General features: G+C 39.4%; 1 protein-coding gene across 3 annotated transcripts in view; it reads right to left on the reverse strand.

Moving 5' to 3' along the window:
• BMPR1A (bone morphogenetic protein receptor type 1A) overlaps nt 1-22,822 on the reverse strand; it is a 166,343-nt gene that overhangs the window by 89,901 nt on the left and 53,620 nt on the right. Inside the window, exon 2 of one of the 3 annotated variants that reach the window (XM_017893275.1) lies at nt 2,454-2,637. The exons of 1 other annotated variant lie outside the window; for it this stretch is intronic. The gene's annotated coding sequence lies outside the window, so the exon portion shown is untranslated. Of the gene's footprint in view, nt 1-2,453; nt 2,638-8,178; nt 8,227-22,822 lie in introns of those variants that run through there. One more of the 3 variants, XM_017893276.1, reaches the window with a different exon arrangement.

Raw genomic sequence — 22,822 nt, forward strand, 5'->3', positions numbered from 1 at the left:
CAAGTGATCCTCCCACCTCAGCCTCCAAAGTAGCTGGGACTACAGGCAAGTGCCACCAAGTCTGGATAATTTTTTGTTTGTTTGTAGAAATGAGGTCTCTGTATGTTGCCCAGGTGGGTCTCGAACTCCTGGGCTCAAGTGATCCTTCTGCCTTGGCTTCCCAGAGTGCTGGGATTACAGGCCTAAGCCACTGTACCTGGTGCCACTGTTATATAAGAAAGAGAAACAGGAAGTTACCCAATGTCAAATAAATGTTTATTAGAATAGGATCAATTAAGCAGCCACACTAAACACTATATAGTGTTTTAAAAGAATGAGATATATATCTATTTGTATAGACATAAAAAGGCATCCCAAATATCGAAGAAAAAACACAACTATAAAATAAGTTAATCCTCCACTATTTAGAAAAGAAAACAAAACTGTACACACAGGTGCTCGCATGCGTACATCTGTGCATCCTGTATAAGGAAGGTGCAGGGCTGAAGGGTACACACGCAGCTGTACTGGCGTAAGGCGAAAACAACCTTAATTGCCAATCAACTGACAAATGGCTAAACAAAATGTGGTCTTATCCATGCAGTGGAACATTATTCAACCATAAAAATAAATGAAGCCATTAAAAAAAAACTGGTTCATGATACAACACGGATAAGGCCTGAATATACGGTAAGTGAAAGAAGCCACACATATGATTCCATTTATGGGAAATATTCAGAATAGGCAACTCCACAGAGACCGAGAGCAAATTCATGGCCATCTGGGGCTGGAGAGTGGGGAATGGGGAATGGGGAATGACACCAAAAATATGATCCATGAAAGAAAAAAAACACGATAAACTGAACTTCAACAAAATTAAAAATGTTTGTACAATATATGTGACAAAAGCCTCATCTAGGATATATAAAGAAATCTCAAAGCTCAACAACTGAAAAAAATTTCAACTAGAAAATGGGCAAAAAATATAAAGAGACATTTTATTGAAGAGGATACACAGCCGGCAAATACGCACATGAAAAGATATGGTCAACATTACTAGACATCAGGGAAATGCAAACCAAACTATGCTGCAACCATCCCTGCACACCTATTGGCACAGCTAAAATAAAAAAATAGTGACAATACCAAATGTGGACACGAATGTGAAGAAACTGGATCTCTCATATATTGCCAGCGAGCATGTAAAATGGCACAGCTACTTACATGGTAAGCCACCAACTGTACAACTTTGGGCTCTGGCAAAGATTCTTTGCTTGGTCAAATCAGCCAGACTCCTGAACTTTCTCCCAGGCCTATCTGTGTACTTCCTTGTAAATTCCTGTTTTAGCAAAGAACCCTCCTAAGCCAGATTAGCAAACCTCCCATCATTTTATCTGATTACCCTCTTCATCTTCTGCCACCCTCCAGCTGATGTCTGATCACCTTGACCTGTCTTTAGCAAGAAAGAATCCTGTTAAGGTCAGTTTAGGCAGAAAACCCTTACACCTGACGTTTCCTCTTCAGAATTTTTCCATCCACTGGCCCTCACCCAGCTCCTTGGCTACAAATTCCCACTTGCCCATGCTACATCCAGCACTGAGGCCACACTCTCTACCCACCCATTGTAAGACACTCTTGCAGTGGTTCCTACACTTACAGGGATGATCCTGAATAACGCCTTCCTTACCATGCTTTAACAAGTGTCACTGAATAATTTCTTTTCTTCAACAGCACCTCTCCCAAAGAAATAAAAATTTATATCCACACAAAAAACTGAACATGAATGTTCATAGCTGCTTTACTGTTAAAAGCCAAAAACTAGGGGAAAAGATTATCCTTCAAAAGGTGAACGGTTAAACAAACCATGGAATCCTACTCAGCAATAAAAAGGAAAGAACTGTTGATTCACACAACTTGGATAGATCTCAAGGAATTGGGCCAAGTGAAAATAAGCTAATTTAAAAAGGTCACATACTATGTGATTCCATTTATTAACATCCTCGAAATGTCAACATCATAGAGATGAAAAGCAGATTACTGGCTGCCATGGGGCAGGTGTGTGCAGCATAAGGGAGATCTTGGTGGTGGTAGCATTTGTGTCTTGATGCCATGGTGGTTCACAAATCAACTACACATATGTTTAAACAGCACAGCACTAAACACACAAAATGTACCAATGTCAATTTCTAGTTTAATGTTGTGCTGTGGGTACCAAGAAGTAACCACTAAGGGAAAGGTGAAGGGCACAAGGGACCTCTCCTTACTGTTTTTTTGCAATTTCCTATAAATCTATACTTATTTCAAATTTAAAATTTTAAAGAACCTACTTTGAATAGTAAAATAACTGTTCAAGGACTATACGAGATACAATATTTCTTTGAAATTATCTTTCTTTTATGTAGGTGTGAGTGTATATATATATATGTGTGTACATACAAGTTTATTTTTTGGAAAGCAAAGAAGAAAAAAATCACCTAGGAAATTTCAATTCTGCCAAGGTTTCCAGTTTCCTAGAAACAAAACAGCAGTCCCGGGTCGACTTCTGGGTGCTCAGTCTGAAGTTGGGAAAGGGCCCTTTCCCTCCGTATCCCTCCTGCTCTGGCTCAGTGAAGGGGTGACTATTCCGAGAGGAGTGCCAATCTGTTCTAGGGGTGGCACCTGCAACAGAATGAACCCCAGATAATCACCCAGCTCTATGTTCTTTTGCAATTTATCCTTCCCAACAATGAAGCATAAAAACACTTCCACATTCTCATTTTTGCTCTACAACTTATGAACCTAATAAGACATTTATTTTTTGATAACACCCTCTTTCCTTTTCCAAGTAAATCCAATTCAGCCAGTAGAGAAATATATTGTATATCAACTGTTTTTTTTTTCTACAGAGCTTTTGAGAAAGTATCAATAGACCATTTGTTTTATTAGCTAATAGGTAAATGTCCCATGGAACAAGCTTCCCAGAATAATTTCACCACATAAAACAGTTAAATTTCTACTGTTAAGTCAGGAATTATCAGGGAGTGATTCTAGATTTAGCAGTTCACCAGATCTGCTAAAATGTGCATGATTAGACTCTCTCAACATATAAAGAAATTCAGAATTGACATTATGAATGCCAGAGTTATGCTACAATACAGTGAAATCATCAGGGACTATTAATACATGCTGCTATTTGTTTCAGATCTAAATAATCACGAAAGAGTGTTGTGTTTTTTTACTTACTTACTGGTTTATTTGTTTTAGCTTGCACCCATCTTTCTGTTACGTTTTCTCCCCTTTGCGAACCACTACCTGGAATGCATACTTGCTAAGAGCATCACCCTCTACCCACTTCTTTATGTCATCCCTGGAAAACAGCAAACTAGCTTAATGTAGTTCTGTGGTTCAAGGTCCAGAAAAATAAAAAGGTTGCATATGATGGATGGCCTGAGACTGAAGATATAAAAACTGAACACATCTTCTATTACGATCAAGTAATTGTTGTCCCATGATATTTCAATTTTTTTCTTTAAAGGCCACTTTAAGGAGAAGGGAAAGATGACACACCTGAATGAGTAAACCCACAAATAAACAAAGATGGGTGGAGCTAAAAAAGTAAACACATCTCAAATGCCTACTTAACATTTCTAACTAAATAGGCTAAAACTCAAAACACACGAAATGTAACTCACTATCTCACTTGTCCATCCTCTCACAAACTTGCTCCTCTTGAACTCATTTGGTTTATTCCACAACTGTGTAAAAGAAGACATTCTGCCATACCTAGTAAAGCTGATGGTGTACACACCCAAGACTCAACCATTCCAGGTCTATGTATATAACCTAGAGAACCTTTTGTACTTAGCTACCACGAACCACGCAAAAGAATATTTAAAGCAGTTTTTTCCATACCAAAAACTAGGTGAAACCCAAGTGTAAAGCAACAGTAAAATGGATTGTGGTATATTCATGAAATATTCCATATTCCAATAATTTGGATTATATCACCTAATAATGAAAATTAATGAACCTCAGCTAAGAATGTCAACATAAATGACATCTCAAAATTGTAATGTTAAATAAAAAAATCAAGTCCAAGAAGAATACATACAGAATAATTCCATTCGTATAAAGCTCAAAAACAAGAAAATTAAAAAAAAAAAAAAGTATGTTAAAGAGACAACACAAATGTGGTAAAACTTAAGAAAAAACTAAGGGAATGGCATCAAACTTAGGAGGATGGTTACCTCTGGGAAGGGAGGAGTAACTGTCTTAAGGGATGAAGGAGTTCAAAGTTGCTGTTACATTTCTTAAGACAGAAGGTTGGGCCAGAGTTACTCATGTATTATTATTATTGTTGTTTAAAATGGATATATACATTACAGATAGATAGAAAGATAGGTAGATAGATCCTTGTAAAATTAAACCTATCTGGAGCAGATACGGTTAAATGTTAATATTTTAACAATTTAAAAGATTTTTTAAAATTTAAATGTATGCCCACATTACATAAATGTCTATTACAGCACTTTCTATAATTTTGGAATATAACATACTAACAAAATTAAGAGTAAACTACAAAATTCTATTTTGAAATTTAAGGACACAGTATCACAAATCTTTAACAGCAGCATATTAAAACAAATACTGAACTATTATACAGCAGAAAAAACAACATGTAAAAAAAGTTACTTCTCCTAATGTAATATAATGGAAAATTAATGCCATCTATATAGTATATTCATTCCAAAATATTTTTATTTTAATCTAGGCAAGAAATATAATCAGCAAATTGTGGGATAGCTTATATAAGAAAAGAAAAAACATCATGAGATTTCATAAAAGACCACTGCCGAGTGGTGGCTTATCCTAAAGTAAAGGAAACTAAAGAACTATGACAGCCAAAAGGGTGTGTGTGTGTGTGTGTATTTCCTTGATTGGTTTCTGGATCAAATATAGATATATTTAGCTCTCTATAGATATAGATACATTTTTTCCCTCGGTTCTGGATCAAAAATTAAAACATCTATAAAGAACTGTTCTGGGGGAGAAAATAAATGAAATTTAAATAGGGATCATATGTTAGATAATACTGCATTAATACCGAATCTCTTAAGCATGATAATGTAACTCCTCAGCAAGACAACCCTGTTCTTAGGATACACGTGCTAAAATGTTTAGGAGTTAAATGTCAAGATGTTTGCAGGTTACTTTCAAATGGCTCAGGGGAATTAAAAAAGTATGTATGTCTTCATAAACAGAGAGAAAGAGAAAGCAAATAAGCCAAATGTTAGCAAGTGAGCAGCTGAGTTGGTGAAAGACACAACGGTGTTCACTATTCATTCAATTTTTCTATCAATTTATAAATTTTTAACAATTTGCAGAAAATAAATATTTCATTCTTTAGTTATGGGTAGTAATTTTACCACAAAGCTTAATAAACAGTGTTAGTATGACAGAGCTTATTAAAATCAAATATTAACACATTTACAAGCAAGTCTCAAAGATCTTTCCTCCATCAGTAATTTCAAAGCTTTTTTCTGGAAATTGTGAATTACAAGTTGAATGAAAGGCCAGGCACGATGGCTCACACCTGTGATCCCAGTACTTCGGGCAACTGAAGCAGGAGGATCACTTGAGCCCGTGAGTTCAAGACCAGTCTGGGCAACATAGCAAGACCACATCTCCACAAAAAAATGTTAAGTTTAGCCAAGTATGGTGGCACGTGCCTGTAGCCCCAATTACTCAGGAGGCTGAGGTGCAAGGATCACTTGAGCCTGGGAAGTTGAGGCTGCAGTAAGCCATGACTGCATCACTACACTCCAGCCTGGGCAACAGGGCAAGACCCTGTCTCAAAAAAAAAAAGTTGAATGAAAAATAATTTTTGCTTAAAAGGTCAAAAGATTATGTCTGTGCTTCAGAAACAATATCATAAGCAATTTGAGGGCAAGGATGTTTATTTTGGCAATTCAATTATACTATATACAATTCACAAAGATTTTTACACTGCTAAAATAGATAAAACCATACTAATACATTAGAATGGGATTTCTTGGCTGGATGCTGGTGGCTAACCCTGTAATCCTAGCACTTTCAGAGGCTGAGGTGGGAAGATCGCTTGAGCCCAGGAGGTTGAGGCTACAGTGAACTATGATCGTGCCATTGCACTCCAGCCTAGGAAACAGAATGAGCCCCTGTCTCAAAACAAACAAACAAAAAGCAAGGGAAAAAATGTCATTTCTAAATGTCCTATTATTTCTAATATATTTAGAAAATAACATTTCTAAATGTCCTATTATTAATAGTGTATGTTAAAATTTATTTCTCAAAATAGATTTATTTCCTAATGATGCATACTCTAAGATTGTATTTACAATATTTTTCAGGATTGCTAAGCAGGTAGTAAGGGTGGAATCAATTCCTTTATGTGGACAAAGTTTCCTGAAAAACTAATTACATTTCATAGAAAACGATAACCATCTGTTCCCTTAAGGATGTACGGGTCATGTCAGAATGGAGTCCAATTAAACAGTCAAGTAATACTTAATTGTTATTTACTAAAAACTTAAAAGTTATCTTCACAAAAAACCCAGTTGTCACCCACCCAAGATGTGTGCATCAATAAACTAACAAAACTCTAGAAGTTACAGAAAATGAAATTATTTTCAATTAACAGCACCCATGTAAAATCCATCACTTGTACAGGAATATGTCAACTAGCGATTTCAAACAAGAGAAGTAAGTCTAGCAATATTTCCTCCAAAAGGCCAGGTGTGAGACAGCGTTGCTACATGTCCGTGGGTGGATAAACACACAGGGAAGAAAGTTTTAGCTGGGAAGCCTACATTTAAGTTCTCATCTCTATGTGATGAGAGGTAGGTAGTTAATTACCACACAGCACTGTCTTTTAAATCCGTGAGTCACATGCCTAAGGGAGGGGCCTGGATGCAGGATGAGCAGCAACTCAGGCAATCAAGGAAGGTTTCAAAAGGAAGCAACAACAGGTTCTGAGGAGCTGCAGACAGGCAATTAGCAGCAACTACTACCCCAACACAATGCACATAATCCAACAGCCGCCTAGGGACTACCCACCTTCTTGCAAAAACACAGCATGTACCTTTGCGACTAAGTTTGTGAGGCTAGGTATGTTTGCATTTCAGAGATATTCTATTATCGACAGACATGTGAGACTGAAAGAAACATACATACATACAAATACACACACACACACACACACACACACACACACACAAACAACTTGGTAATATTTCCAAGAGCCATTAAAGCAAATTTTAAAACATTTAAGGCCGGGCGCGGTGGCTCACACCTGTAATCCCAGCACTTTGGGAGCCCAAGGTGGGCGGATCACAAGGTCAGGAGATCGAGACCATCCTGGCTAACACGGTAACACCCCATCTCTACTAAAAATACAAAAAATTAGCCGGGCATGGCGGTGCGTGCCTGTAGTCCCAGCTACTCAGAGGCTGAGGCAGGAGAATGGTGTGAACCCGGGAGGTGGAGCTTGCAGTGAGCCGAGATCATGCCACTGCACTCCAGCCTGGGCAACAAAGCAACACTTCATCTCAAAAAAAAAAAAAAAAAAAAAAAAAAATTAAGATATAGTTCCCTGCCTGCAAGAAACATGTAATCAACATGAGGAGCCAAGACATAAAGATATTCAAATTTAAATAATGGTAAGAGATGATACTGCAAATGTCATATCACCACACATGATGACTAATCAAAAAGCACTGAAGTTTACTGCTTCACAGGTGGGAAGTAATTTAAGGTGGCCTTCCAAGGATCCGCAGGATTTGATACTATGCAAGGAGGGAGTAGTTCAAGTTCAAATAGGCATTCCACAGGGAGGGTCAGGGAGGGTACTTTGTGGCTGGTCATGGCCCTACGGGGGGTCTGGATTCTATGGTGGTGAAGCAGGATCATCAATGTACAGTCTGACCCAGATGATAAATACACAGCTGCCCTAAGGCCCATGCCTACAGCACACACAACTGTTCATTTTAGTTCTCCTTCCAACTAAGCATTAAAGACCTCATAGTGCTTTTCCATACAGAATCCTCAGCAGCCAAGATGTCAGGATGTTTGAAATGCATCTACCATTCTTTAGGAAGTAAAGAGAAGAATACAAAGATTAAGAAAGAGCATGGGCTCTGTAGCCAGACTGAGTACCAAGGTTAGAATCCTGGCTCCACCACTTACCTGTTGTAATCCTTTGACCAAGTTGTTTAACCTCCTCCATACTCAATCTGTAAAATGAGGATCAAAGGAGTTAATATAGGTATGGCACTTAGAACAGTGCCAGGCAGACAGTAAGCACTAAGTGTAAGCTACTATTATTGTTCTCCATCAATAGGAAACCAACTGTATTTTCAGAGAGTAATTAGAAGTTTATACGGGAGAATAATACAAGAAGCTATATTAAAAGCTTGCTGGATACAGAAAACCCTCTGAATCACTGGTAGAAACACCCTTCCAGTATTTAATAACAATGCCTAATAGCATCAAACACTTGCTGGTTGATTTAAGAACAAAATTATGGCAACAATATTTACTGAGTTCCATTTATCAAACATTTACTATGTGCCAGTTACTGTGCTAAATTCTATACATTTATTATCTGGCTTAATCCTTAAAATAAGACTATGGGGCAGATACCACTAGTAATCCCATATTACAGATAAGAAAACTGAAGCCCAGGCCGGGCACGGTGGCTCACACCTATAATCCCAGCACTCTGGGAGGCTGAGGCGGGCAGATCACCTGAGGTCAGGAGTTTGAGACCAGCCTGGCCAATATGGTGAAACTCCATCTCTACTAAAAATACAAAAATTAGGCAGGCATGCTGGCCTGTAATCCCAGTTACTTGGGAGGCTGAGACAAAGGATTGCTTGAACCCAGGAGGCAGAGGTTGCAGTGAGCTGAGATTGTACCATAGCACTTCAGCCTGGGTGACAGAGTGAGACTCTGCCTTAAAAAAAAGGGGGCGGGGGGGAAAGAAAACTGAAGCTCATAGTGATTAAGCAACTTTCTCAAAGTCACACAGTTAATATATGGTAGATTTGGGATTCAAACCCAGACTCTAAACACTGTACTGTTAATCCTAATGCCATACATTTTCTTCCCAAATCCTGAACCAATTGCACATGACTGTGATAATGGTTGTACAGATCCGTGAGTATACTAAAAACCACTGAAGTGTGCCCTTTAAATAATTGTATGGTATGTGAATTATATCTTAATAAAGCTGTTTCAAACCACTAACAAAAAATAGTAAAATCAGGATATAGGGTCCTTGGGGTTTTACTCATGCACAGACTGGGACTAGAATAAAAGAAAACTGAATTCATTTTGGATAGAAAATGAGTATTTTCAAATGGAAAGATTTAGAACCTGTATATAAATACATGATACATGCTGAAGTTGAACCTAAATAATGAATAAAATGTAGATCAAGAAATATCTGTGAGGGCAGGCATGCTGGCTCAGGTCTGTAATCCCAGCATTTTGGGAAGCCGAGGTGGGTGGATCGCTTGAGCCCACGAGTTTGAGACCAGCCTGGGAACATGTAGTTAGGAACATGGTAAAAACCCCTCTCTACAAAAAACACAAAAATTAGCTGGATGTGGTGGTCCATGCCTGCTGTCCCAGCTACTCAGGAGGCTGAAGTGGGAGGACCACTTGAGCCTGGGAGGTCCAGACTGCAGTGAGCCATGATTGTGTCACTGCACTCCAGCCTGGACAGAGCCAAGAACCCCTCTCAAGAAACAAAAGGAGGGAGGAAAGAGGAGGGGAGGAGGGGGTAGAAAAAAGAAACATCTGTGGGTAATGATGATGTCACAGTGATCCCCTTACCATCAAGTCCAACATTTTGGCAAGAGAGAGGTAACAACATGATCATATTGTCATTCACTTTTAGCAAGGGAGCAGCATAAAATGTGGGCAATAGCATCAAGTTTCTTGGAAAAATGTAATGAAGCTAATGGTCTCCTGTACAGCCTTGGGAGGTATAAATGCAGCCTCTATAGAGAGCAACTTAGCAGTGTGCATGATGTACCCACTAGCCCAGCAATCCTACTAATAAAAATCCACATTTAAAAAAAATCATGCTGCCGGGCGTGGTGGCTCACGCCTGTAATCCCAGCACTTTGGGAGGCCGAGGCGGGCGGATCACAAGGCCAGGAGATCGAGACCATCCTGGCTAACACGGTGAAACCCCATCTCTACTAAAAATACAAAAAATTAGCCGGGCGTGGTGGTATGCGCCTGTAGTCCTAGCCACTTGGAGGCTGAGGCAGGAGAATGGCGTGAACCCGGGAGGTGGAGCTTGCAGTGAGCTGAGATCGTGCCACTGCACTCCAGCCTGGGCAACAAAGCGAGACTCCGTCTCAAAAAAAAAAAAAAAAATCATGTTGTACACCCAGATTTAGTGACACATACGGTCTTACAACACGCTTAATGATGGCAGAACAAGCAAAAACAAAAATAACGTAAATTATAGTACAGTCAGACAATATTGTAACAACAGCTGATGTTTATTAAGTGCGAAGAATTATTTCTATGTGTTAGCTCACTTAATACTTACAGCAACCCCAGAAGTTAGTTAAGAATGTTATCACTATTTTCAAGATGAGGAAACTAAAACTCAGAGCAGTAACTTTCTTCAGGTCACACTGCAGCAGTAACTGAAGCCAGGATTTGAACCAGGGCAGTCTCAACACCGCCACTTTGTGTAACTACAAACGTTATGCCACACGAAAATAAGTACTTGGAAATATACTCACAATATATTAAGACAGAAAAAATCAGATCACAAAATAACCTTGTGATCCTTCTCTGTTTAATGCATTTAAAAAGAGAGCGATGGAAACGACATGCCCTAAGTTTAACAATAGGTACTGCTGGTATTACAGTTGACAAATGTCGTCTATACTTTCCGTATTTTCCAAATTTTCTACTGCTGGATGCTTTTTTTAAATGACCTTCTTTAAAAAAATAAGTGAAAAGATGATTATAATTTAAAACACTGCAAAAAAGGACAAGTAACAAAAAACATGGAATCAGCAGTTAAATCTGCTATTAGGGTTGCTGATTCCAGAGAAGTGGTAGATGACAACCAGGCAGTGGCCAGGAAGAAGTATATGAAACAGTGACAGGTGCTACATAGGCATCAACTAGCATCCCGAGAAGTCCAGCGGGGAGGGCAAGGAGCACGGTACATAGCTCTGAGATAATGGCAATATCAAGGGAAGGTTTTACTGGATTAGTTTTGAACTTGAAGGAGATTTGATCAGCGTTGCAATCGAACTAGAAACAGCCAAGGATGGAGAGACAGATAATGAGAGGGAGGTCTCAGATGATAAGGACTGAGCCTTAGAAAAAGCGAAAACTTCGTGTGAAACAGCCGAGAAGGAAGAAAAGAAGTCATACAGTGATCTTTGAGGTAGAGACAGAAGAAACTGACAGAACTTAATTTGGTACCCTCAAGCTTCTCTAAAAAAAAAAAAAAAAAAAAGATGTCATCTTCCAAACTAAAAAGGTGATTCTGGGTGCAGTGGCTCATGCCTATAATCCCAACATTTTGGGAGGCCAAGGCAAGAGGATTGCTTAAACCCAGTAGTTTGAGACCAGCCACAGCAACGTGGCAAAACCTCATCTCTATCCAAAAATTTTTAAAAAGTTAGCCGGGAATGGGGGCATAATCCTGTAGTCCCAGCTACTCAGGAGGCTGAGGTGAGAGGACCACTTGAGCCTGGGAGGTCGAGGCTACAGACAAGCTATGATCACACCACTGCACTCCAGTCTGGGTGTCAGAAAGTTAAACTCTGTCTCAAACAAAACAAAACAAAACAAAACAAAAACTAAACTAAAAATGTGGTATTAGGTACAGGGTGAGAAGCAGGGTTAGTAGGAAAAGTGCTAGAAAGCAACTAGATTCACCTTTTGCCAGAGCTAGCAGAAACCATCAGTCTAATCATCAATTGACCACAAATTCTCCTCTGGACAATTCACATTACAGGCATAAATGAGAGTATTACAGGAAGTTGGAAAAACCGTTTATTCTTCAGTTAACATGTACATAAGCTATGCCACTCGTAACTGAAGAATCCATGGTATGCCTGGAGACTGCTACCCTACCAGTAATTTCAAGGATAACAATCACTACCATAATCCGTGAGGCAGACGTGGTAAGTGTCATTACTTTTAAGAGATGAGATGCATAGGCAAAAGAAGCACTAGGTTTCAAGCATAAATTTCTAATTTGACCAAAAAAAATAGTTTGCTATGAAAATTCAAGTTGTGGCTGGGCGCAGAGGCTCACACCTGTAATCCCAGCACTTGGGGATTAGAGGTGGGTGGATCACGAAGTCAGGAGATCGAGACCATCCTGGCCAAAATGATGAAACCCTGTCTCTACTAAAAATACAAAAATTAGCTGGACGTGGCAGTGCATCCTGTAATCCCAGCTACTCAGGAGGCTGAGGCAGGAGAATTGCGTGAGCCCAGGAGGCAGAGACTGCAGTGATCTGAGATCGCGCCACTGCACTCCAGCCTGGGAGACAGAGCGAGACTCAAAGAAAAAAAAAGTTGTAAAGATCTCAAATTCTGTATAATTGAAAAGTTTTCTAAGACAGGCCAATTGTTACAAAACATAGTATTTTTAACACACATACAGAGATCTCCAGAGATGTAGGTGGCTTTAAAAAATAAGTAGCAATAATAATAAGTAGCCATTCCTTCATGTGTGAGAATACAGTCAGGGAAATAAGAAGGTAAGATATGGAGGTAAGAGCTGAGTACTGTTTAATATGTGGTTGGCTTCACTTGCAGGCCCAATGCTTTACATGCATTACCGCATTTCATCCCCAAAACAATTCGGAGGCAGGAATTCTTCGTTTTCATTTAACATATTTACTGAGTGCTAGTTCTGTGTCCCAGAAACTAATCTAAACCTCAGCATACAGTAATGAACAACAACAAAAAAAAAAAAATCCAAAAATTTGCCTTCTTGGAAACTGTATCCTATTTCAGTGTCTGTCTTAAGAGGCTTGAGTAATTTCTCTATGGAGTCAAATAAAGTGGGTAGCAGAGATGGAACTCCAATTCAGGTGTGTCAGATCACAGGTACAAAGTCTGAATCATTCAAACTATGATTCTAGCATACGTAACTGCTGCTCAATAGAGGTAAAAAATAACTTCTACATTTATCTTGAGTGTTTCAATAATAAACAGTACTTATTTGAGAATTTTGAATATTTTGTTGTTTCGCTTATACTACTGCTCTCCCTATAGGAAATGACCTGTCAATAAAAACTAGCACCAATCCTCAGTTAACATGTTTCTTTCCATCTACTTTATAAATTTTAAAGCAAAAAATCCTGAGACAAAAGCAATCTGAAAGCCTCTTCATCTGCTCCCTAAAATTATTAACCAAAGAACTATTCATACTTCAGCCAACTTCAATCTTCAGTTAACATGTTTCTTTCCATCCACTTAATAAATTTTAAAACAAAAAAACCTGAGCTAAAAGCAAACTGAAGACCTTTTCATCTGCTCCCTAAAATTATTAGCTGGCCAGACACGGTGGCTCACGCCTGTAATCCCAGCACTTTGGGAGCCAAGGAGGGCGGATGACAAGGTCAGGAGCTCGAGACCAGCCTGGCCAACATGGTGAAACCCCGACTCTACTAAAAGTACAAAAATTAGCCAGGCATGGTGGCAGGCACCTGTAATTCTAGATACTCGGGAGGCTGAAGCAGGAGAATCATTTGAACCTGGGAGGCAGAGGTTGCAGTGAGCTGAGATCATGCCATTACACTCCAGCCTGGGCGACAGTGCGAGACTCCATCTCAAAAAAATATTAACCAAAGAACTATTCATACTTCAGCAAACTTCTTAAAATATCAGAGGAAATTTTGCTAGTACTTTGTTGAAGATTTTGGCATCAATGTTCCAAAGGGGTATTATCTGTAGTTTCCTTGTAGTATCTTTGTCTAACTTTGGTGTCAGTGTAATATGTTGGCCTCATAGAATGAGTTGGAAAGTTTTCTCTTTCTCCAGTTTGTTTGTTTTTTTTTTTTTCACTTGAAGAATGGTATTAGTTTTCCTTAAATGTATGGCAGAATTCACCAGTGAAGCCATCAGGACCAGGGTTTTTCTTTGTCAGATTTTTGATAACTCATTCAATCTCCTCACTAGTTAAAGGTCTATTCAAATATTCTATTTCTTCATGATTTAGTCGATTTTGTGTTTCTAGGAATCTGTCCATTTCATTTAGGTTATCCAATTTGTTGGCATTTGTTTACAATACTCTTTTATTTGCATATCCACGTTAATGGCAGCATTATTCACAACAGCTAAAATGTGAAAGTAACCCAAGTATGTGGGTGAATGAATGGATAAGCAAAATGTGGTATATGCATAAAATGGAATATTATTCAGTCTTAAAAATGAAGGAAATTCCGAGACATGCCACAACATAAACCTTGAAGACATTATGCTAAGTGAAATAAGCCAGCCACGAAAAAGAAAAATACTAAATGCAACTTATACGAGGTACTTATAAGTCAAGACCAGAGAGACATTAGTAGAATCGTGGTTGCCAAGGATGGGGGAAGGAAGAAGGGAGAGTTGTTGTTTTACAAGTACAGTTTCAGCTTTACAAGATGAAAAGAGTATAGGAGATGGATGGTGGTGATGGATGTACAATGTTATGAATGTATTTAATACCACTGAACTGTATACTTAAAAATGGTTAAAATGATAAATTTTGGGTATGTATATTTTACCTTGATTTTTAAAATTGGAAAAAAATTATTGTAGAAATGGGGATGTCTGGAGAAGAGCTTTATCACAGACTCATTTTTTCACTTGTACTTTCGTTATCTGAATTATCTTAATATACAAACAGATCCCTGATGATATGCAAACAGACTCACATTATTATTCTCCTTCCCTTAACGAGTTAATTCCTGTTAGAAGTTTTCCACCGGTGTCTGGTATATCTTGGGTGCTGTTCACATAATGGGTGGTTCGTCAACCCCAACTAGACCCTCTCTGCATGTAGGTGGGGCTTGTGAACTAGCAGGCTTCACTGCAGGATAACTCCTGCTTGTGCAGATACAGACAGCCTTAAGTATCAGGCTCTGTTGATCTCTTCCCTGAAGCCATTCAGTTTCTTAGAAAAGAGTACTTCAGTCTCCTAGGTGAAGTGTATAACTCTCAATTGTCAGTGCTCTGAAAACAAGTGGAAAAAGGACATGGACAGAAATTAAAGGCAAGGAGGTGTATCTCCTGATCCAGTAGGTCGACTTCCACTTAATCCCCATCTGCAGTGTACTCCTCTTCTGTACTCTCTTCAAATCTGGAATTTAACTGATTCAGTTTCTTTACACAATCAACTGCCCATCTTTTGTCAAAATGAGGGAGGGGTACAGAATTACTAAGGTAGGGGTCAGTGTTGTGGATAATGCCACAAATGTGACCACGTGTATAATTTTAAATTTTCTAAGCAGCTTCATGAAAAAAACTAAAGAGAAAGCTGAAAATAATTTTAATGCATCTTATTTAACCCAATGAATACAAGATGTTATCTAATAATGTAATTAATATAAAAATTTAGATATTTTACACCTTTTTTCCAAATATAGTATTACTTTAAACTTACAGCACCTCTTAACTAGGACTAGCCACATTTCAAGTGCTCAATGGCCACGTGTAGCCAGTAGCTGCCATATTAGATAGCATAGGTCTAAGTGAGGCTGTGGCAACAACCCCAAAATTTCAATGGCTTAGTACAACAGAAATTTACTTCTGTCTCATGTAATATGTCCAACACGGGTATGCAGGGGTTATTTCCAGTTACTCAAAGAGCCAGGCTGACCACCTTGTTCCCGCATCAAATGAATCCTATGACCAGGGATATCCTAGGCAAGAAAGAGACCAGAGTATCTTCATGGGTTTTTCACTATGCCAACTCAGAAGTAACACAACCTTCCTCAAAGTCTACTGGCCAGCATCAGTCACCTGATCCCACCAAACATCGAGGAGCAAAGGAATTAAATGCTCCCAACAGTCTGGGACTAAAGAAGATCTAGATGTAGACGAGCACTAAGAAGTCACTGCCACAGGCAGGCACTTGGGTTGTGGGCAGGTGCGAGGCACAGAATCTCAGCCCTAGATTCCAGGGTATCGCTATTCCATATACAGATTTTTAAACTAGTGTTCAGCCTCAACTCTAATCTCCAGTTACAGATAAAACCAGTGCCTGCAAATCTCCAGGCTTGAGAGAGGTAAAGACTGATCTGCTTCTTCCATGTCCCTCTACAAGCCAAATAACAAACTAGTCTTCATTGGAATGAACAGTGGGCACATTTGAAGATACAGATGGTGCAAAGGGCCTATAGCATAAGGGTTGAAGTGGACACAGGAGTCAAGTCAACTTGAAAATGACCAACCAGACTTCCCTTCTAGGACACAGCCTCACTCGCACAAGAAAAAAACTGCTGAAAATTAAAACGAAATTGAACAGGAAAAGGTTCTCCAGAAACAAAGGAAAGAGGAGGCCCACATAAAAGTGAGGGGCAGTAATGGAAACAGGAGACCTCAAAAGCAATCTATATTTCATAACGGAAAATAACTCTGTGAAATTAGAAATGCTATCCTGAGTCACTATGTCTTCTTCCAAACATTCAGGAAAATGAACTTCCAATAAAACTGACCCATGGCAAAGTTTTCAGATCCAAATCTCATAGAAGTTATAACAAAATGGGGAAGGGGCCAGGCATGGTGGCTCACGCCTATAATCCCAGTACTTTGGGAGGCTGAGGTGGTGGATCACGAGGTCAGGAATTCTAGACCAGCCTGGCCAATATGGTGAAACCCTGTCTCTACTAAAAATACAAAAAAATTAGCTAGGCATGGTGGCGCGTGCCTATAGTACCAGCTACTCGGGAGGCTGAGGCAGAAGAATTGCCTGAACCCAGGAGGCAGAGGTTGTACAGAGCCAAGATCGTGCCACTGCGCTCCAGCCTGGGCGACAGAGTAAGACTCCGTCTCAAAAGAAAAAAGAAAAAAAAATAAAACAGGGAAGGAATAGGGAGCAAAACAACATCCTCCTTACAGACAAATACATCATGCTAGAAGGCCAGAAACACAAGAGATTAAAATTAAAACCACTATTAGTATTTCAAAATGAGCTAAAAACATTAAGAAAATTATATAAAGCATGAGAAACAACATCAGAACAGAAGAAACTCAGAAATGTGAGAACACGACTCAGTAAATAATTATAAATTTAAAAATGTATTTGAGAAATGAAGAATAAAACCCAAGGAACACAAGAATGAATATTACAGATAATGCCTTCAAGAATTTGAAAGTGAGAAGGAAGATAATTCTAAAACCAAAAAAGAAATGATGAAATAATAGGATTCTAAAGAAAGTAACAAAAATTGCTCCATTTTTTACATATTAGGAATCCCTGGAAAAAGCAAAAGCAGGGGAACAAGCAATATTAAAAACTGTAATCCAAGAAATTTTTGCCAAAATTAAGACAAAAGAGCAAATGGGGCCTGTACTCTCAGCGTTGGGGAAGCTGAGGTGAGAGGATCACTTGAGTCCAGGAATTACAGGCCAGCCTGGACAACATGCCAGGACACCAGAAAAAAATTAGAAACTACATATTTAAGGCACACATTGCATACTGGAGAATACTGGGCCAAAATAATTGATACCAAGATATAGTAAAATTGCAGGATTTTTAAGGAAAAAATAAATTTGAGCATCTGGGCAAAAACATCAAGTAACTTATAAGGGAAAAAAACTACATTAACAACAAACTTTCCAAAAGTAACATATTATACCAGAAAATAAAATACTCAAGGAAGGAAAACAAAAGCCAAGAATTTTATGGCGGCCAGTAGAACTAACTTTCAAGTACAAACATTCACATATTATCAAAATACAAAAACTCAGGGAATATTGTTCCCATAAGCCTTTCTAGAGATATTTACTAGAAAATGAGTTTAAGAGAACCAATGTAGGTAAAGGGATACTGACATAGGAATAGAGGTGAGCACTAAATAGTTACCTGTCGACTACACAGGGACAAAGACAAACAGACTACAAGGGCGCATAATGGGTGTGCGCTCTAATGGCGACATGACCTAGTGATACATGGAAGACAACTGCACAGGGAATGGGGGGAAATGGAGAGCGCATGCAAAGAATGGTTTTAACTGGTTTCAACCCGTGGTGAATATATTAGTATTGTTGTTTTGTAACTGTCAGAGACATATGTGACAACATAAATGAATAATTATCAAATATTCTACCACACCTATGTCCTTGAAAACCAGGATTTCAAGGGTAGTACCTCCCAGCACTATCCACTGAAAAGAATTAGAAACGAAGACTAACTCGTAGCAATGAGCATTAGAACACCCCAACAGTCCTGGCGGTGGTTTTGAAATACCATTTCCCACTGAAAAAAATTCAAGGCTTCTTGGAGATATTCCAGGTGTGAGGCAGAAATTGTAAAAGATATTCCTGGAATGTTTCATTTTATAAGGTAGTGAGGAGACTAATCACAGACTATGAGTCACTTTAGAAGGACTCAGGAACCTACCAGAAGAGGCTCCCTTTGGTCAAAAAAGAACAATTTGAGCTTTAACAGGTATAAGAATTACAATGGACTGAACCCCAACAAATGAGTTCATAACAATTCAAAAAACAAAAAGGAAAGAAAATCACCTTCAGAGAAGATAGGGAACCAATTCATTATTTTTTAAATTGTTACAATTCCAACTATATGACATGTCTGGAAACAGCAAAACTACGAACACAGTAAAAAGATCAATGCCAGGGGTTGAGAGGAAGGAGAGATAAATAGGCAGAAAGCACAGAGGATTTATAGGGCAGTGGAACTATTCTGTATGATACCATAATGGTGAATAGATATCACTCTGCATTTAATATATAACCCATATAATGTACAACACCAAGAGTGAACCCTAATGAAACCTACAGACTTTGGGTAATAAGGACATGTCAACATAGGTTCATCAATAGGAAAAAACCTGCCACTCTAGTGGGGGATGTTGACAGTGGAGCAGGCTATGTACGTGTGGATCGGGGAGATATGGGAACTCTTCGTACTTCTTCAATTTTGCTGTGAACCTGAAACTGTTCTAAGAAACAGTCTACTTTTAAAAACTGCTAAGCAAAAGGACAGAATAAGCATGTATCTTGCCTTTCCTATTCCCTGGAAAACTAAAAAAGGAATACAGCTCTGTAGCAATACGCTGGCAATCCCATTTCTAGGTACTTAGCTGGTGAAATATAACCTATGTGCAAGCAAGAAATCTATACATGAATGTATAGAGCAGCTCTATTCATCATCGCCAAAAACTGGACATAACACAAAAGTCCTTCTAAAAGTGAACAAATAAAAAACTGGCACATCCACCAATGGAATGATAATCATCCACAGACAGGGACGACCCTCAAAAGGCATAATGCTAAATAACACAGTCTCAAGAGGGTACTTCAAAAAGACAAAACTAGAGTGACAGAAAACAGGTTGGTGGTTTCCAGAGTTAGGGGTGAAGTAAGGTGTGACTGCAAAGCAACAGCAGGAGGGAGATTTTCCGGTGGCTGAACTGCTCTGTATAGTGACTATTGTAGTTTGTTGTATCTATAGATGTGTTAAAATTCATAGAATTGTATATCCCCAAAAGCTCTATTTTTAGGGTTTTTAAATTTCTTTTTTGCACTGGAGAGCAGTGGCATGCTCAGAGCTTACCATAATCTCAAATTCCTGGGCTTAAACAATCCTCTCATCTCAGCCTCCCGAACAGTGAGGACTACAAGTTGACACCACCATGCCTGGCTAATTTTTCTAATTTTTTATAGAGATGATGTCTTACTATGTTGACCAGGGTGGTCTTCAACTCCTGGGCTCAAGCAATCCTCCTGTCTCTGCTTATATTAATTTTTAAAATAAAATTTAAACAAAGTATGTCAGCTAACAAATGATAACAGAATTAGACTATCACACATTTGCAAACCCCAATGAAGACCTAATCAGCATTCAGCATCAAAGCTACTACAATAATACAAGAGACACAACCACACATTGTGTGTCTCCTAATGTAACAACATACTGACTGCCTACAAGATACACAAAAGCCCTTGAACAGAATCTGATTATATCTCTTGATGCACCTGCCAATTTGTAGGAAATAGAGAGACAGAGAGAAGCTGAACTGTACCATGGGAACATAACCAGAAAAATCCAGAGCATCAAAAATCCACACTGTCATAGGAAACTCTACAGGTCAAATAGGAAAATTCTTCAACAGATAAATGAGAGGGAGGAAGGGGAGAATCCATCAATTGTAACAGACTTAAAAGACATGTTAAGACAAAAAAAAAAAAATACAAGCAACAAAGGAAAAAACAAATATAAACTGAACATCATAAAAATTAAAAATTGTTGTGCTTCTGGCCGGGAGTGGTGGCTCACGCCTGTAATCCCAGCACTTTGGGAGGCCGAGGCAGGTGGATCACTTGAGTTCAGGAGTTCCAGACCAGCCTCAGGAACATGGCAAAACCCTGTCTCTACTAAAAATACAAAAATTAGCAGGGTGTGGTGGTGTGCACTTGTAATCCCAGTTACTTGGGAGGCTGAGGCAGAAGAATCACTTGAACCCGGGAGCCAGAGGTTGCCGTGAGCCAAGATGGCACCACGGCACTCCAGCCTGGGCGACAGAGCAAGACTCTGGCTAAATAAATAAATAAATGGGCCGGGTGCGGTGGTGGCTCACCGGCAAGGCGGGTGGATCACCTGAGATCAGGAGTTCAAGACCAGCCTGGCCAACATGTTGAAACCCCATCTCTACTAAAAATACACACACACACACACACACACACACACACACACACACACACACAAATGTTGTGCTTCAAAGGGCACCATCAAGAAAGTGAAAAGACAACTCACAGAATGGGAATGGTAGAAAATTTTTGTAAATCATGTAACTATAAGGACTTGTATCTGGAATATATAAAGAACCATTAAAATTCAACAGTAAAAAGACAACCCAATTAAAAATGAGCAAAGAATTGCCGGGCATGGTGGCTCACGCCTATAATCCCAGCACTCTGGGAGGCCGAGGCAGGCGGATCACAAGGTAAGGAGATTAAGACCACCCTGGCTAACACGGTGAAACCCCGTCTCTACTAAAAATACAAAAAATTAGCCAGGCGTGGCAGCATGCACCTGTAGTCCCAGCTACTTGGGAGTCTGAGGCAGGAGGATGGCATGAACCCGGGAGGCAGAGCTTGCAGCCAGCCACGATCACGCCACTGCACTCCAACCTGGGCAACAGAGTGAGACTCCGTCTCAAAAAAAAAAATGAGCAAAGAGTCTCACTTATCCAAAGAACGTATGCAAATGAGCAATAAGCACATGGAAATATGCTGAACGATATCAGTAATCAAGGAAACACAAATAAAAAACACAACAAAATACTTTAGACCCACTTGAGTGGCAATAAAAAAATAATAACAAATGTTGCCAAGGATGCAGAGAAACTGGAACTTTTAAAACTTGCTGGCACAGCTGTAAATAGTGCAGCCATTTTGGAAAAGAAAACCAGTTCTTCAAATGGTTAAGCACAGAGCTGATTCTGTAATTCTTCTCCTATAGACCTAAGAGAAACAAAAACGTATTTCCACACAAAAACTTGTACAAATATGTTCATAGCAGCATTATCTGGAACAATAGCCAAAAGGTGAAAATAACCCAAATGTCTATCAACCAATGAATGAATAAATTACTCTATACAATAAAATAATATTCAGCAGCCGGGCGTGTTGGTTCACTCCTATAATCCCAGCACTTTGCGAGGCTGAGGCGGGTGGATCACCTTAAGTCAGTAGTTCAAGACCAGCCTGGCCAACATGGTGAAATCCTGTCTCTACTAAAAAAAAAAAAAATACAAAATTAATCGGACGTGGGGGTGGGCGCCTGTAATCCCACCTACTTGGGAGGCTGAGGCACAAGAATCCTTTGAACCCGGGAGGCAGAGGTTGCAGGAGGCTGCAGTGAGCTGAGATCATGCCACTGCACTCCAGCCGGAGGGACAGAGTGAGACTCTGTCTCAAAAATAATATTAATAATAGTAATATTCAGCAACTAAAAGAAATGAAGTACTGATACATGCTACATGGATAAGCCTTGAAAAAATGTGCTAAATAAAATATGCCAGGCACAAATATGCAATTCCACCTACATGAGGTACCTAGAACAGGCAAATTCATATTAGACAGAAAGTACCACAGTGCTTACCAGGGGCAGGAAGGAAGGAATAACACAGTTATTGTTTAATGGGTAAAAAGTTTCTGTTTGGGGGTGGGTGTCCTGGCTCACACCTGCAATTCCAATAATTGGGGAGGCTGAGGGGAGAGGATCGTTTGAGGCCAGGAGTTGAGATCTAGATGACAAAACAAGACCCTGTCTCTTAAAAAAAAAAAAAAAAAAAAAGAGGCCAGGTGTGGTGGCTCAACCCTGTAATCCCAGGACTTTGGGAGGCTGAGGCAGGAAGATCACTTGAGCTCAGGAATTCAAGACCAGACTGGGCAAAATGGCAAAACCCCACCTCTGCAAAATAAAAATACAAAAACTAGCCAGGTGTGACGGCACACACCTGTAGTCCCAGCTACCTGAGAGGCTTAGGTGGGAGAATCACTTGAGCCTGGGAAGTGGAGGTTGCAGTGAGCTATTATCATGCCACTGCACTCCAGCCTGTGTGACAGAGTGAGACGCTGTCTCAAAAAAAAG

This window comes from Rhinopithecus bieti, unplaced genomic scaffold (genome assembly GCF_001698545.2).
Source record: "Rhinopithecus bieti isolate Rb0 unplaced genomic scaffold, ASM169854v2 scaffold_23869, whole genome shotgun sequence".
Lineage (NCBI taxonomy): Eukaryota > Metazoa > Chordata > Mammalia > Primates > Cercopithecidae > Rhinopithecus > Rhinopithecus bieti.